Genomic DNA, 14,663 nt, shown 5'->3' with positions numbered 1-14,663 from the left:
ATTTTACGTGAGGAAATTTTAATAATATTGTCTAAAATACTTCATTTTTCTATAGTACAAGCTGTCACAAAGAAGAATCTTGCAAGGGAAACTTTTTCCCTTTATATTATTTACAAGTATAGGAAAATAAAAGCAATAAAAAATATTTTATTATAGTTTCAATTAAGAGATACAATCTATCTGATATTAGTTGACCTGATCTAATATTAGAACCCTAATATTATATATATGTCTCTGTATATATATACCTGTTATCCTATCACTGCATATATCTACACACACATATATGTATGTATATACATACATATATAAGTGTATCTCAGAATGGACACATATTTCTGCCGCTCAAACCTTATATACTATTTAATGGTCTTTGAATTTCTAACATATTATTATTCAAGCATTAAAGAGCATTAAACATTTTTCAGTATTTTTTGGACTAATCCATAAAATTCAAAATATAATGATCTTAAATTACCGATATGTAAGGACATTTTTAATGTATCATTCATTGTATAAAACTTTTATTTTATATGTGCAATCACCTTATTATATCACCTCAATGGTATATTGTAGCATTTTTTCATAAACTTTGAATACCATCACATGATCATTGATGTGTGAATTTTTCATGCATATTAACAAATATTTACTGACTTCATGTGATTGATTCTCTTAAAGTGAACTAATTTTTTACTAGTTATTTAGCATTTCGTGTCTTATGATTATTTTCAAAGCTTCCGTTGGAACTCAAAATGCTCAGAATATGAATGGTTGAAGTACTTTTATGCTTCATTTAATTGAATTTATTTTATTTAAACCTAATATTGAATCCAAACTTTACATTTATAACCCAAAACCCTGTTTAAAAAATAAAATTTTCATAATGGTGAGTCAGGGTTGTTACAAAGAGATTTTTAATTTAATTTGTTAATTATACAGAAATTTTTGGTAACATGGATTTTAATTATTTGAAATTAAATAATTTGAAATTTGGAAAAATTATTGAATAATTAAAAAATGAAAAACAATGGAATCTGATAAGTGGCTTTTTTTTTCAACTTATGTTAATATACTTGTTAGACAAATTATGAATCTAAATTAACCTAATAGAAGAAAGAAAACCATTTGATCTGTGATTTGACATATTTTTCTTGAGCTATAGTCTGTGATTCAAGCTTTGACTGCTCTCGTCTTTTATTAAGTTTATGTATATTGAAGTGAATTTAATCTATGTTACGCTTTTTTAATACAAATACATTCACTGAAAGAGCATAGATGACTAGGAGGTATGCACAGACTTGAGAGGTGATGATAGGGGAGAAAGAAGAAGAGGAAGAAGAGTGGAAGAAGAAGAAGAGAAGAGAGTGCCGATGTGACTACGCTCGATTAGGTTAGAAATTAGGAAATCAATATACATAAAGAGAGAGAGAGAGAGAGAGAGAGAGAGAGAGAAAGAAAGAGAGAATATGTGGGCCAAGGCTCACTTACATAGGCCCAACAGGGACTCCTCTTCTCACATTCCCCCTCAAGCTGGAGCGTAGATGTCGTAGATGCCCAGTTTGCCTGAGAAGGTGTCGTAGAATGTTACACTTAGCCCTTTAGTAAATATATTTGCAAGTTGATCTGCAGAAGCCACATATGGTGTGGGAATAAGTCCTACAAATCACATGGCAGTCGATTTCGATATGCTTGGTACGCATTGGAAAGGTTTGGTTATTGGCAATGTACAAGCCCGCTGGTTGTCACACACCATCGGCATAGCTCCTTTAACTGGAAAGCCAAGTTCAAATAAGAAGTTACGTACCCATAACATCTCGGAAGACGTCTCAACCATCGCTCGATATTATGCCTCAACACTGGATACCGATGGAACAGATTGCTTGTGACTTAGCCAAATTACAAGATTACCACCCACGTACATGTAGTAGCCAGTCATAGACTTGCGGTCTTGACAATCGCCGAAAAAAATGGCATCGGAGTATCCGACGACCTGTAGATGACCATGACGTTGGAAGATAAGTCCTCTTCTTGGGGCATATTTAAGATACGCAAGAAGACGTAAAGTAGCTTCCCAATGAACCACTTGAGGGGCAGGCATAAACTGGCTCAGAACATTTACGGTGAATGCGATGTCGGGCCGAGTCAGCATAGTGTAGATAAGCTTCCCAACTAGGCACCGATACCGTTTAGGATCTGTATAAAGTAGAGAGGTAGTACTCCAAATCTGAGGCTTGCTATCGATTGGGGATGCATAGGGCTTGCATCTAGATAGACCAGCTTCTTGGAAAATATCAAGGATATACTTACGTTGATTAAGAACAAGAGTGCTTGGGCGAGATACAAATTTGATGCCAAGGAAATACTTAGGTTCCCCTAAGTTATGAATACCAAGATGCCGATGTAGGAATGTCTTGACATGCTGAATGCTTGCAAGATCACTGCCGGTGATGATCATGTCATCCACATAAACGGCAAGAATAATACACCCAACCGAGGTAGTCTTGTAGAAGACGGTGGGCTCAACGTCACAAACCACCAGTCCACACGTCGAGATGAGTTCACTGACCTTCTCAAACCACGCCCGCGGTCTCTGTTTGAGGACATAAAGAGCTCAATGAAGAAGGCATACTTATCATGTTCCCCCTCAACCGAATAGCCAGGAGGTTCCTCCATATAAACACACTCAGAAAGGTCACCATATAGAAAGGCATTGGAAGCATCAAGCTGGTGCAGGGGCCAGTCATGGTTGACCGCCATGGAAAGAAGTATACTGACAGAATTAAGCTAAACCATCGGAGAGAAGGTTTTTTCATAGTGGATGCCGTGAACCTGCGAGAAACCCCAAGCAACCAATCGAGCTTTGTAGCGATAAATAGTGCCATCATGATGATATTTGAGGGTGAACACCCAACGACACCTGACGACATTAGAATTAGCCAGTCGATCAATGAGCTCCCACGTACCTCGACAAACAAGAGCAGAATACTCTTCATCCATAGCGGCTTTCTAGTGAGGAATCAATAATGCGGCCTCTAGATAGGGAGGAATAAACTCCATAGCCAAGGCCACAGCAAATGCTTGGTAAGGAGCAGATAATTTGGCGTACGAGACGACATTAGAGTAAGGATTAAGAGTACATGAGCATGTACCTTTTCGAAGTGCGATTGGAAGATGAAGATCATTGGAAGGAGGACTTGAGGAGGACACAAATTGGGCTTCAGTGGAGAGCTCATGGGGTGATGAGCCAGGAGCCAAAAGGAGAGGAAGAGGATGGGCCCACAAAGAGCGATTGGGAAGCGGGAGTAAAGCCAGTAGAGAAGCGGAAGGTAGTGGAAGAGGCAACCAGACACAAGAGAGGAAGCAGCTAGATCCACTGGGGAAACAGGAGGAGATGAGGCTGAAAAATCCCAAGAGGAGGAAATTGTGGAGAAGAAGGGTGTCGACTCATGAAATGTAACATCGACCGAGACACTATGATGGCGCACGCCATCTGGACCTGTCGAAGCCGTCATCTAAGCCGTCGTCACCTCCGTTGACTACCCGTCGTCTCATCCAGTCGACTGGCACGCCAAGGTGCCAATGAAGACACCCGGCACCGACAGCCCGGGTGAATTATGCTCATTTATCATGTTTTGATTTCTTTCACCCCTTCATCTAGTCGCCATCGTCGTATCATGTCTGCCATTTCGTCCACATTTTTAGTGTCTTTGTCGTTATGTTGGTGAGGAGTCCTTAGCCATGTGGAACCCCTCCCTTTTTTCCCATCCTTCATGTTTTATTTTCCTTTATTTTTGTAATGGGGTCCCATTATATGTGGGCCCCCCTTAATGAACCAATTCCCCCCCACCCATTGTTGACCTCCTTGGGCCCATTTTGGCTTCCATTTAAAAAGAAAGAGAGGGCGCCCTAAGGAGATTTAGACCAGGAGGTCGAGAGAACCAGAAGGGAAATCAACCAACAGAGTCAATGGCCGATTCCTGTCCCTCTAGCAAGAAAAGTCACCGCCGATCCCTACCCTCCGCGGGTAGTTATCTCCACACGCTCACCGTCGTAAATGGGAGCCGATTACGACTGTTGTGAAATGACTCGCACTCTAGGCTCTTGAATGCCATCGTCCTGACGGTGAGGTCACCAAGTTGCGTTTGGCTTGTGTACATGGGAAAGAAAGCCTCGGCAATTTTAGACTGGGACTGCTCATCAAAGTCCCGTGCCACCGACTTCCGACCCGTATCTCGTCACGTTGGCCGACGCCCCTAGCGATGCAACTATGGAGTAGTCTTCTACGCATCCACGAGCAATCACGATACAGCTCCGCGAGTGGCTCACTACTGCCAGGAAGACCCCCCCCCCCATTCAGCAACGATGGGTAGCTCCTAAATTGTGTCGTGATGGGTTACCACTATCCTCGGGCAGACGACAATGAAGAACCTCAATCCAAGTGAATACATGATCGAGTTCGACCAATCTTTGGGTTGAAGCCAAAGTACCTGCCGGTAGGGTCGCCCCTCTGACCGAGGGTCAACCGTCCGGACCGCTGCAAATGCTAAGCCGGACTGATGAATCCCATCTCCCTCCAATCTGGACCAATCTAGATATTGCTCGAGGCTCCCTCTCCTGAGTTAATCACCGCCTATCTTTGAGACGCCACTAGACGAGTCATCGACAACCATTGGTCATCATGCCTCCGAGTGACGATTCCGATTCTGTCTACCCCTTGCCCTTGTCCTTCTCCTCCAACCTCCGCAAATTGCTCCCGCGTCGCGCCACCCATCGAGCACGCCGACCCTCTCTGGCTCCTCCCGCCACAACCTGCACCAGCTACCGCGATTGATGAAGAATCTGTACAACGAGCCATGCACCGACGAGGTATGTTGTTCCCCGGTCGCTTATCATATCATCCTTGAAATATACCTTTGATAGTCTCCACCGCGCTCGGGCTAGATAGGTGAGCAAGGAAAATCGAGAGAACTACGAGAACAATTGAGTGTCTTTACCGGTACAGACGAGCCCATCTGCTACATACAAGCTTCAACAGATTCACTCTGTTCGGCGCTGTAGGCGCCTTCATCACCTCTGACGAGGCTCAAGAGGCCACTGTCACCATCACCTGGCGACCCCTTTGGAGCTCAAAGCTCGGCATCTGCATCGAGTCGGTGCCTGCAAGGACGACACGTAGGACACACTCATTGCATCATATTTACATTACCCGTTAGGGTTTGTTTTATCCGTCGGACAACGATGTCGTCGACGTCCGACATCACTATCTCGGTACTCGAGCATTGACTTGATACCGACCGGATGACATCCTAGACGTCGTTTGGCATCACAATGTAACGTCGACTCTCGGGAAGGTAGATTTGGTATCGCTTTTGTGTGCGAGAGTAGCCGAAAAACATTCCCTTGGTCGCCCGAGGAGCAAGTTTGGATTTGTTGGCCAAGTGGTTGTGAGCAATGGCCACACCCAAATATGTAGGGCGGAAAGGGAAATAACTCCCTATCTGGATGAAGCCAATGAAGAGGGACATCACCACCACGAGATGTGTAAGGAAGGCGGTTGATGAGGAATGTCAAGGTCATGATAGCATCCGCCCAAAACTCGTGAGGGACATTCATTTCATATAAGATCGTCCGAGTCATGTCGAGAAAATGACGATGCTTCCGCTCAGCTACGTCATTCTGTTGAAAGGTGTGAGGGCACAATGTTTGATGAATGATACCAGCCACAATGCACAATTCTTGAAATTCCCTTTGGACAAGTTTTGCGGCGTTATCCGTACAGATGATCTTCGGACTACGCGAGTACTGAGTCGATATCCCCTGAAGAAACTAGTAGATCATCGGTAGAGCATCAGTCCAACCGGTCAGAAGATAGACCCATGACACGCGGTAGTAATCATTAATAAGAACCATGTAGTAGCAAAAACCAAGTTTTGAAGGAACGTGTGATGGTCCCCAAATAACACAATGCACTAAAGCAAAAGGTTTTGAACTAGTAGATTCAGTACCTTGAAAAGTAGCACGATGATGTTTTCCCATCTGACATGACTAAAAAAAAATCCTTAATTTTCACCTAGGGAAGAGCTTGGCGAAGCTTGGTGATACCGAGATGGCCAAGTCAACGATGCCACTCAAGAGAGGTAGAGGACTGGGAAAGGTGATAGGTAAGGCAGGTGGATGGAGTATTGGAGACGAGCTCATAAACACCACCCCGAGTCTTACACCACCAAACCAACCTGTGTGTGGGTCCTCAAGTCTTGAAACACACAATGATAGGGCAAAAAGGTCACTGAGCATAGAAGAGCTTCAGCCAAAGTGATAATGGAAATAAGATTGAATGGAATACTCGGAATATAGAGAACATCATGAAGTAGAAGTTGAGATGTTGGTGATGCGGTGCCTTGCCAGTATCTGGATAGGAGCGGCCATCCGCAACAAATATGGACTCAGGATTAGCAATTTGGAGAGGCGTGAAAGTATAGTGTTGTCACCCGTCACATGATAGGAGGAACCGAAGTCAATAATCCAAGACCCCCGAAGAGGAGGATCAAGAGGTAGTACCTTGACCTGATGAAGAGGCACCATGCGTAGCAGTGGTAAGAGCAGCGACGTGGGCCGGAAGACCAGTAGGAGAAGGATGTGCCATATAAGATGGAGTGGCCTAAAGAGAGGAGGATGGGGGCATCGGTGGAGTGGCCGATGAAGACGAGACATGACAAGGATGTTCGGGGGGATAGCCCCACTTCTGATAGCACCAACGAGATGAATGTGTCGGTCGAGAGCAATGAACGCACGAAGGACTGGTATATTTTCTGTGATGTCGGTCAAAGGAGCAATCACCGGATGGCTGAGAACTTCCATAGCTTCTCTTAGTGGTGGCTAGAGCTGTAGGAGTAGAAGTAAATAGTGCCGAAGAGTGGGAGGAGGCTATAGAAGACGCCGAAGAAGGTCCCTTGATGGGAGTGAGGCTGTCCATGCGTTGAGCCACATTAAAGACATCGGCCAAGGAGGGAAGAGTCGCGCCACTCAGAATGGAGCCACGAATCTGCGTACTGATGGCTGTAGGAATCGAGTTAAGAAATATGGATACCTATAACTCCTCCCGATCACGTCTTTGCTCTGTGAGATCCTGAGTGTATGGCTGATACACCTATAGGCGAGAGTCCCAACCACGAAGAGTAGCATAGACTATCTCGAGAGGACCCTCAAAGCCTTGAAGTTTAAATATCTTTTCGAAGATGTCAATAGTGGAAGCGATATTGCTCTCAGGGCCATACATCCAAAAGAGCTCGTCCCATATCTTCTTGGTTGGGGATATAAGCTATAATGAGTCAACAAAATTGGGAGAGAGCATCTTTAGAAGCCATGCGGTGGTCATACGATTACCTGTGAGCCAGTGTGCATAGTGAGGATCATTAGGCGGAGGAGGGTCTTCTGCCAAAAGACACTCGTGCTGATGTATCTGTAGAAACTGATGAATACTTGTGGACCATGTGATATAATTTCATCCGCAGCCAGAAAAAATGGAACACGAAACGTGTAGATGGGAGATAAAAGGATTAACCAGTCTGGTGTTAATCGGTGCAGGCATATGAGGATGCAGTAGAGTGTCCCTAGAATAATCCATTGCAAATGCCACGCGTAGAGATCACCAAGAAGATAGATCGATAGGAAGAGAGAATGCTACTGGCAAGAGAGGATGAGACGATGCAGAGCCGGGACAAGGGAGTGCCGCCAAGATCAGAGAAAACTGTCGGCACAAGAGATGCTGAGAGATCGCTGGGATGAGAGAATGCCACCAAGATGAAAGAGCGTCACCAACTAGATAAGAGGATGCCGTAGGGACCAGAGAAGGCCGCTGGGATAAGGGTAATTGATGTCGGCATCTAGATAGCGTCGACGTGCGAAGGGAAGAGAACACCGGAATGCAAATAGCGCCGGTGTGCAAAGGGCATCAGTGTGAAGAGAACACCATGCAGAGGGTGATGGCGGACAGAGGACGGCGTGCAGAGGAGGTTCTGTCAGGAATGCAGATACTGTGTCGAAGGCGGCATCGTGAAGGCGGATCAAGCCTCCTGCTCACGGCATGCAAAGGGGCATGACGTGAAGATGGTGAAGATCGAATCTCCTGCTCTGATACCAACTTGAAAGGTGATGATCAGGGAGGAAGAAGAAGAGGAAGAAGAGAGGAGAGCGCAGATGTGACTACGTTCGATTAGGTTAGAAATTAGGAAATCGAGATACATAAGGAGAGAGAGAAAAAGAATGAGAGGAGATGTGGGCCAAGGCCCACTTACATAGGCCCAAAAAGGGGCTCCTCTTTTCACACTATGCAAGGAGAATAGAAAGGATGCATTTGATTTTAAAGGAAATGGCCATACCATCCAATTATAATCGTATAGCTATGATTTCCATGATATTGAGCATATCGAAGTAACATGGGTCAATTGTTGTGGGCCATGCATGACATATTCAAATTCATGCATCACGTTTATCACTTTGAAGGTTATATGTTGTCCATGAGATCAAATTAGCATACAAGTTTCTTGATATGTGATGAGTAGTCCATTTCATGCATCAATTCATACATTATGTAAGTTTTATTATTTTTGTGACTCATTTATCATGATCATGACACTGAATATGATCTAGACATGATAAGTGAAAAGACTGTTGATTGATTAAAAAGAATAAAAAAGTGTTATGGCCTGAAGGAGCTGCCATGCGACAGCTGTAGCCGCAGCTTGACTATTGAAGGCCACAACTGCAGCTCGACTCCAAAGGGCCACAGCCACAGCCACAAATGGAGGAGGCACACGACAAGAATTACCCGCAGAAGGTAATCAGTTTCAGTCCCTGCACATGCACGAGCGAGAAGGTCTTTCTTTCTTTCTTTCTTTTATATTCAAATCTTATATGGTTTCAAAATTATACACCAGTGATGCAATTGAAATCTTTCGATATGGGATTGACATAATTGTAATTTTCAGAAGAATGCGGGATGGGCCAGGCCAAGTATAAAAAGAATCAGCTAATCCCGTAGGTCTCCACATGAATTAAATACACAGAGAAGTTAAATTGTGGGCTTCACATTGACCCAATCCAAAGCCCGTGGCATCATGGGCTTTCCTTAAAAACATCATAGCATCGTGGCATCATGGGCTTTTAATCCTGACCATCAATCATCACTAGGAAGATCGAACGGTCCGATTCCTTCTGCACATCATAATACATATTTTATTTATAGGAGACAAATCAGCTAAGGGTGTTGACGTAGACCAATGAGGCATCTGCAACTGAAAATCGGAGCTGATGTGGAAGGTGCTGACAGGGAGAGGACCTCCAGAACTAAAGAGAGTCCACATCTATGACTTAATTGTAGCTGATGAGCCCTTAAAGACATAAATCAAAGATTGAAGGGCAATATCAACTTTTTACCAAATTCGTCTTTGGCGACCGAATTTGGTGATGAGAAGGTGAATCTCCACCAGTCGCCACCAGAAAATAGAAGGGAGGTCCCATATCAATGAGGGATGCTCTGGAATTAGTTCGTACCTATAAAACCAGAATTAGCCTACCCGAAAACTATTTGATTCACCATTGTTGAAATTCAATCTGAGTAAAAAGTCCTTAAAAGCATTTCAATTCTTCTTGGAAACTTTTGGATAGAGAAGTTACAGTTCTTTACCCTGAATAGAGAACAAAAGAAGCTGGGAATTGAGGAAAGGAACAAGGACTAACATGGAAGAAGACTCAGCGAGAGGAAGATTTGAAGCTGTTAGTGACCCCAAAAAAGAAGAGAATTCTGGTAAGTGAACAAATATCAGAAAGTAATCATTGAAAATTTATAAGATTTGAAACCAATTTAGGAGATTAATACATAATAAACAGCACGAATTTTACAATTTTGGTGAAAAATATTACTTGTATGCAATTCATCAAACGGTTGTTCAGCATGTTTTTCCCAAACAAATTTTAATCGAATTTTCTTAATATCTTAAAAAAATATAGAAAGTTACATGTCTTATTTTGTTGATTTCCTGGTTATAAAAACACCAATAAACATTTGTGTTCTGCATCAAAGACGCCATATAACTACTCTCCTACAGTTGGGGATTTCATTCAACACTTTGCACTCACAGTCTTTTGAAAAGATTATTCAGAAGTTTCTACATAAATCAACTTCTAAAAAAATCGATTAAAATTACCTTAATTCTTTAATCTACATATATTCACATAATACAAATTTCCACTTTCAAATAAAAGCAGTTGAGAAAGTTATCTTTACAAAAATAATTTAGGCTCAATATTTCTATTAGTCATTTCCACAAATAATTAGTGGTGTTCTTGATTTTCTTCAATTACATTTTTTTTATTTCTCTTTGTTTCTTGCTAATCTTCATTCCCCTTAATACCTCTTAATATTCCACTTAACCATCGTGAGAGATTTTCATGCTTTCTTACCTAGAATTTAGATAACAATAATAATAAATTTTCCATTATTTTTATTATCCTTAGATCTACTATCCTTGCCCTCTATCTAATTAGCTAATTGTATCTCTAAGATCAAATCACTGAGGAGATGACCTTACTCTTTGTTATACATGTTATAGTGAGATTAAACATTCATAGATATTATTTGATTTAAGTTAGTAACAATGACATTAACATGCATAAACTTTCTTTATCAATGTAACTGTGCTGTTATAATCTAGGTAAGGTGTAATTTTTGTGACTAAGTTAACTTGGTTCAAATTTAGTCTAGATGAACTTTTTTAGATTTATGTCTGACTGAGTTCATACTGAGTTGAATTAACCAATTGAGGTCTTTCTTAGAATCCAAGTTGACTCAAATGGGACTAGGTTAGTTCATTTGAGTTCAAGTTCACTCAGTTCAGGCTGAGCCAAATTGGCTAAGTCTCCATGAACCCCGTTAACGTTGAGTCACGTTAACGTTAACGTTCCGTTAACTCAGCCCTCCAGACCATTGGCCTACTCTCTCAACCTTCTTACCCTATCCTTGAATCACAAAACCCTGTCAATAGATACGATAAGCTCTAAATACATAATATGAATAGAAATAATAATTTAATTTAAATCTGATTGAAAGATATCATGTAGTTGTGGAATAAACACAACAAAATTCTAAACAAAAATAAATAAAACCCTAATCTGATTCGAAGAAAGTGTATTTTGACTTAAAATTTAATATCTGTATCGATTTAATATCAGAACATTAACATATGTAGAAATATATTATGACATAAAACATATTTTCTTTATCAATAAGATGACAGAAATTTCTGTAAAGTACCAGAAAAATCATACTATCATAATTTAAATCTAAAAATAGATTTAATTATTTAATATTGATAACATACATGTATATAACTTTAATGCAAATTAAAAAAAATCATAAGTTTAACTTAAGAATTATCTTTTTATCACTAATCATTTTATAAAATTAAAGTAACTTCCCCAATATCTCATGTATGGCTTCTCCATCATGTTTTTCATGAAAATAAACTTGAAGTACCCTCTTTGACGCTATATTTATTAGTGTGAATTATAATACTTTGTTATTTCAACCCAACAGCGATCATAGTATCATGACACATTCTAGTATGTCTTTATGTCTGACCTACTAGAGCTTAAATTGCTTCCCCCTTCAAGTTTGGTATCCTACCATATTTTTAGGGTTGATCTTTTTTTAGGGAAATCGTCTAACTTAAGACTCATGGTTGACTGGTACGATAAAGAATTAGGTCAATGACCGAGAAACTAGAGCATTAAAGTTTCCACATTAGACATGAAAAGTGAAAAAATAAGAAGCAAAATAGCATTTACTAAACCCTAGGTAAGCTTGACTGCAGGTTTTCCAGATAGTTAACTTTTAATTGAACGAACATTTATCTTGAATTTAGTTTCCATTAAAATAAATTTCACTTTGATATTTTATCAGATGGGAACTAAAATTGAAAGAGCAGATAGTTTTCATACTCATCTCTATGGTCTAGAACTAGCTTACTTGTGTGTGCACCATCGTCTAGGGGAATTCCAATGTTACAGATACTCCAGGTACATACCAATATTACAGATACAATTTTTAAGATACCTATAATATCATTTTTTGTTTTCCATCAAAGTTTCTCCTTCTGATTATAACCATGTATGTTTTACTTGAGATACAATAGGCTCATCTTAAAAAGTGATGGTGAGATGAGCAGAAATGATCCCAATGTCAATTGAAACTTGGATATTATACCATTATTCCTATCCAAGTCTTATAGATATTTCCAAATTTGGCACTCATAAATAATTCTCATTTTATTGTAAGTAAATCTATTTTATTGATCTTTCCAAAACTGGGAGTGAGTTTGCTTACACAGGGACTGGCCTTTAGAAGTGAATCTAATGATTTAATTAGGATTAGGTATAATATGATGATGAGATGGGTGAGTAGAGAAATCGATTATATAATAAGATACTAAAAGAGGTGAGTAATACTAATAATAAAGAAAGTAAAAAGGTAGAAAATAAGCAATTAGTAAGGGGAAGAAATTACTATGTAATAGTAAGCAGTAGCGGATGGTGGTAGGTAGACTAGGTATAGATAGAGATCATTTAAGATATTATTTATATTACTTTCAGGGCTAATATTTTGACATCTAAAGGAAATAGTTAGGAAGTAGGGTGTTTATGAAGGGACATAGTTAATAGAAGTATTTATTTTAATGATAAAATGTTAGATGAAGAAGAAAGGGTATGAAAATATTAATGATAATAAGAATGAGAATAATTAAATCTGCATACATTAATTGGGTGAGGTGAGTATAAATATAGAGAGAACAGTAAGAATTAAAAGATAAGATGATAATACTTGTATTTAATTTTAGAAGATTTTAAGAATTTTTTGTCAAGAGATAGATAGAATAAGAGAAGATAGAAGGGACGAATAGGAGGGCCTGAAAAGTAAGTATTTATGTTAATTAATATGAAGAAGTAAATCGTGATATTAAAATACAACTTAAATTAACATATATATCTAATAAGTATTTTATAATAATGTGGTAGTATTATTTTACTCATATTATCTTGATTTTGACAAGAATTCTCATTTCCTACGTTAAATTTCCATTTATTTCAAAAAACATTTTTACTATAATTTTGCATAATTTGTAGGCCCATGAAAAAAATCCTTATTAGGTATATATGTATGCTTGTATAAGTCATATTTTACTGTTACTAACTACTTCCTGTAAAATAATATAAATAGTTACTTCTCAAGCACTCCTATTAGTACCTTCTATCTTCTTTTATTCTCTCTCTTGACAGAAATTCTTAAACACTTCTAAAACTAAATAAAAATATTCTCATCTCCTTAATTCTTACTGTTGTTTCTACACCCATAATCACCTCACCCAATTAATGTATCATGATTTAATTATATTCATTCATATCATAAATATTTTCATACCCTTTCTTCATCATCTAAAATTTTACTATAATAAATACTCCTATACGCTAACTCCCTTCATAATACCCTACTTCCTAAATATATTTTGTATCTATGAAAGTTTTACCCTTAAAAGTAATATTATATCTCATTATTCCCTGGTCTCCCTAACACCATCCACTACTACTTACTATTACACCTCACCTTAACTTCTCTCTTCTTTTAATTGCTTTCTTCCACTTACTAATTGTATACTTTCTACCCTTTCATTCTCTTTATTATTATTACACATATCTTTTATTATGTTATTATATACTCAAATTTTCTAATCACTCCTCTCATCATCATATTATCTATAATTGTAATCAAATCATTTTATTCATTTCTAAATGTCAGTCCCATTATAAAAACCTGAGTGAGTTTTCTATTCTAACAAGTTTATTTGATTTAGGCAAATTAAAAATACAATGACAATAGAGTTAGCACCATAATTTACCTCCATCAAATGGGCACAGTTTCTAGGGACTCGCATCCCATAGTATGAATTTTATTTTGAGTAAGTAATTTTGTATATATTCATATCTTTCACGACTGCTTTGTTGAGTGTAACACTGAGGAAATTGGGAAGCTAACTTGAACAACGAGGTTGATATTGAGCAAACAACAGAAAGGGTTAAGATTTGATTCAGTATATGTAAATTATTTACCCTTCTTTAGTTACTTTGAGTCTTCCATTTCTACAATTGAGATACTTGCCCTAACTCTCTAGTGCAGAAACAAAGTAAAAATTCATCTCAACTTGTTCTAAATTTTCAATTCTTACTTATACTTTTACATCATAATCTAGATAGGATATAATTAAAAAATCAGTTACATTCTTCAGCATTTGCACTTCATTTCAATTTAGAGTTAATAATTTGAGCATATTAATTACCTCTATTGCGGTCGTGACTGAAAATGACAAGGAGTAGACATCTTGGAATTGATAGGTTATCCTTGTCGTTGAAGGTAACCAAATCAAGTAAAGATCTTACTTTATCACCTGGTGGAAGGAAAACCACTACATACGAGGGTTGACAGCATGTGAGTGGGCAAAGATCATTGCAACATCTACTAGCACAGCCATTTGACCCACCTCTACAGGAAGATGGGCTTTCATCCCATGAGTCAGATTCAGCAACATCAGATAGACTGATCTTGGATGTAT

This window comes from Wolffia australiana, chromosome 5, assembly GCF_029677425.1.
Source record: "Wolffia australiana isolate 7733 chromosome 5, ASM2967742v1".
Classification (NCBI taxonomy): domain Eukaryota; kingdom Viridiplantae; phylum Streptophyta; class Magnoliopsida; order Alismatales; family Araceae; genus Wolffia; species Wolffia australiana.
Note: the sequence above shows the minus strand (reverse complement) of the source record.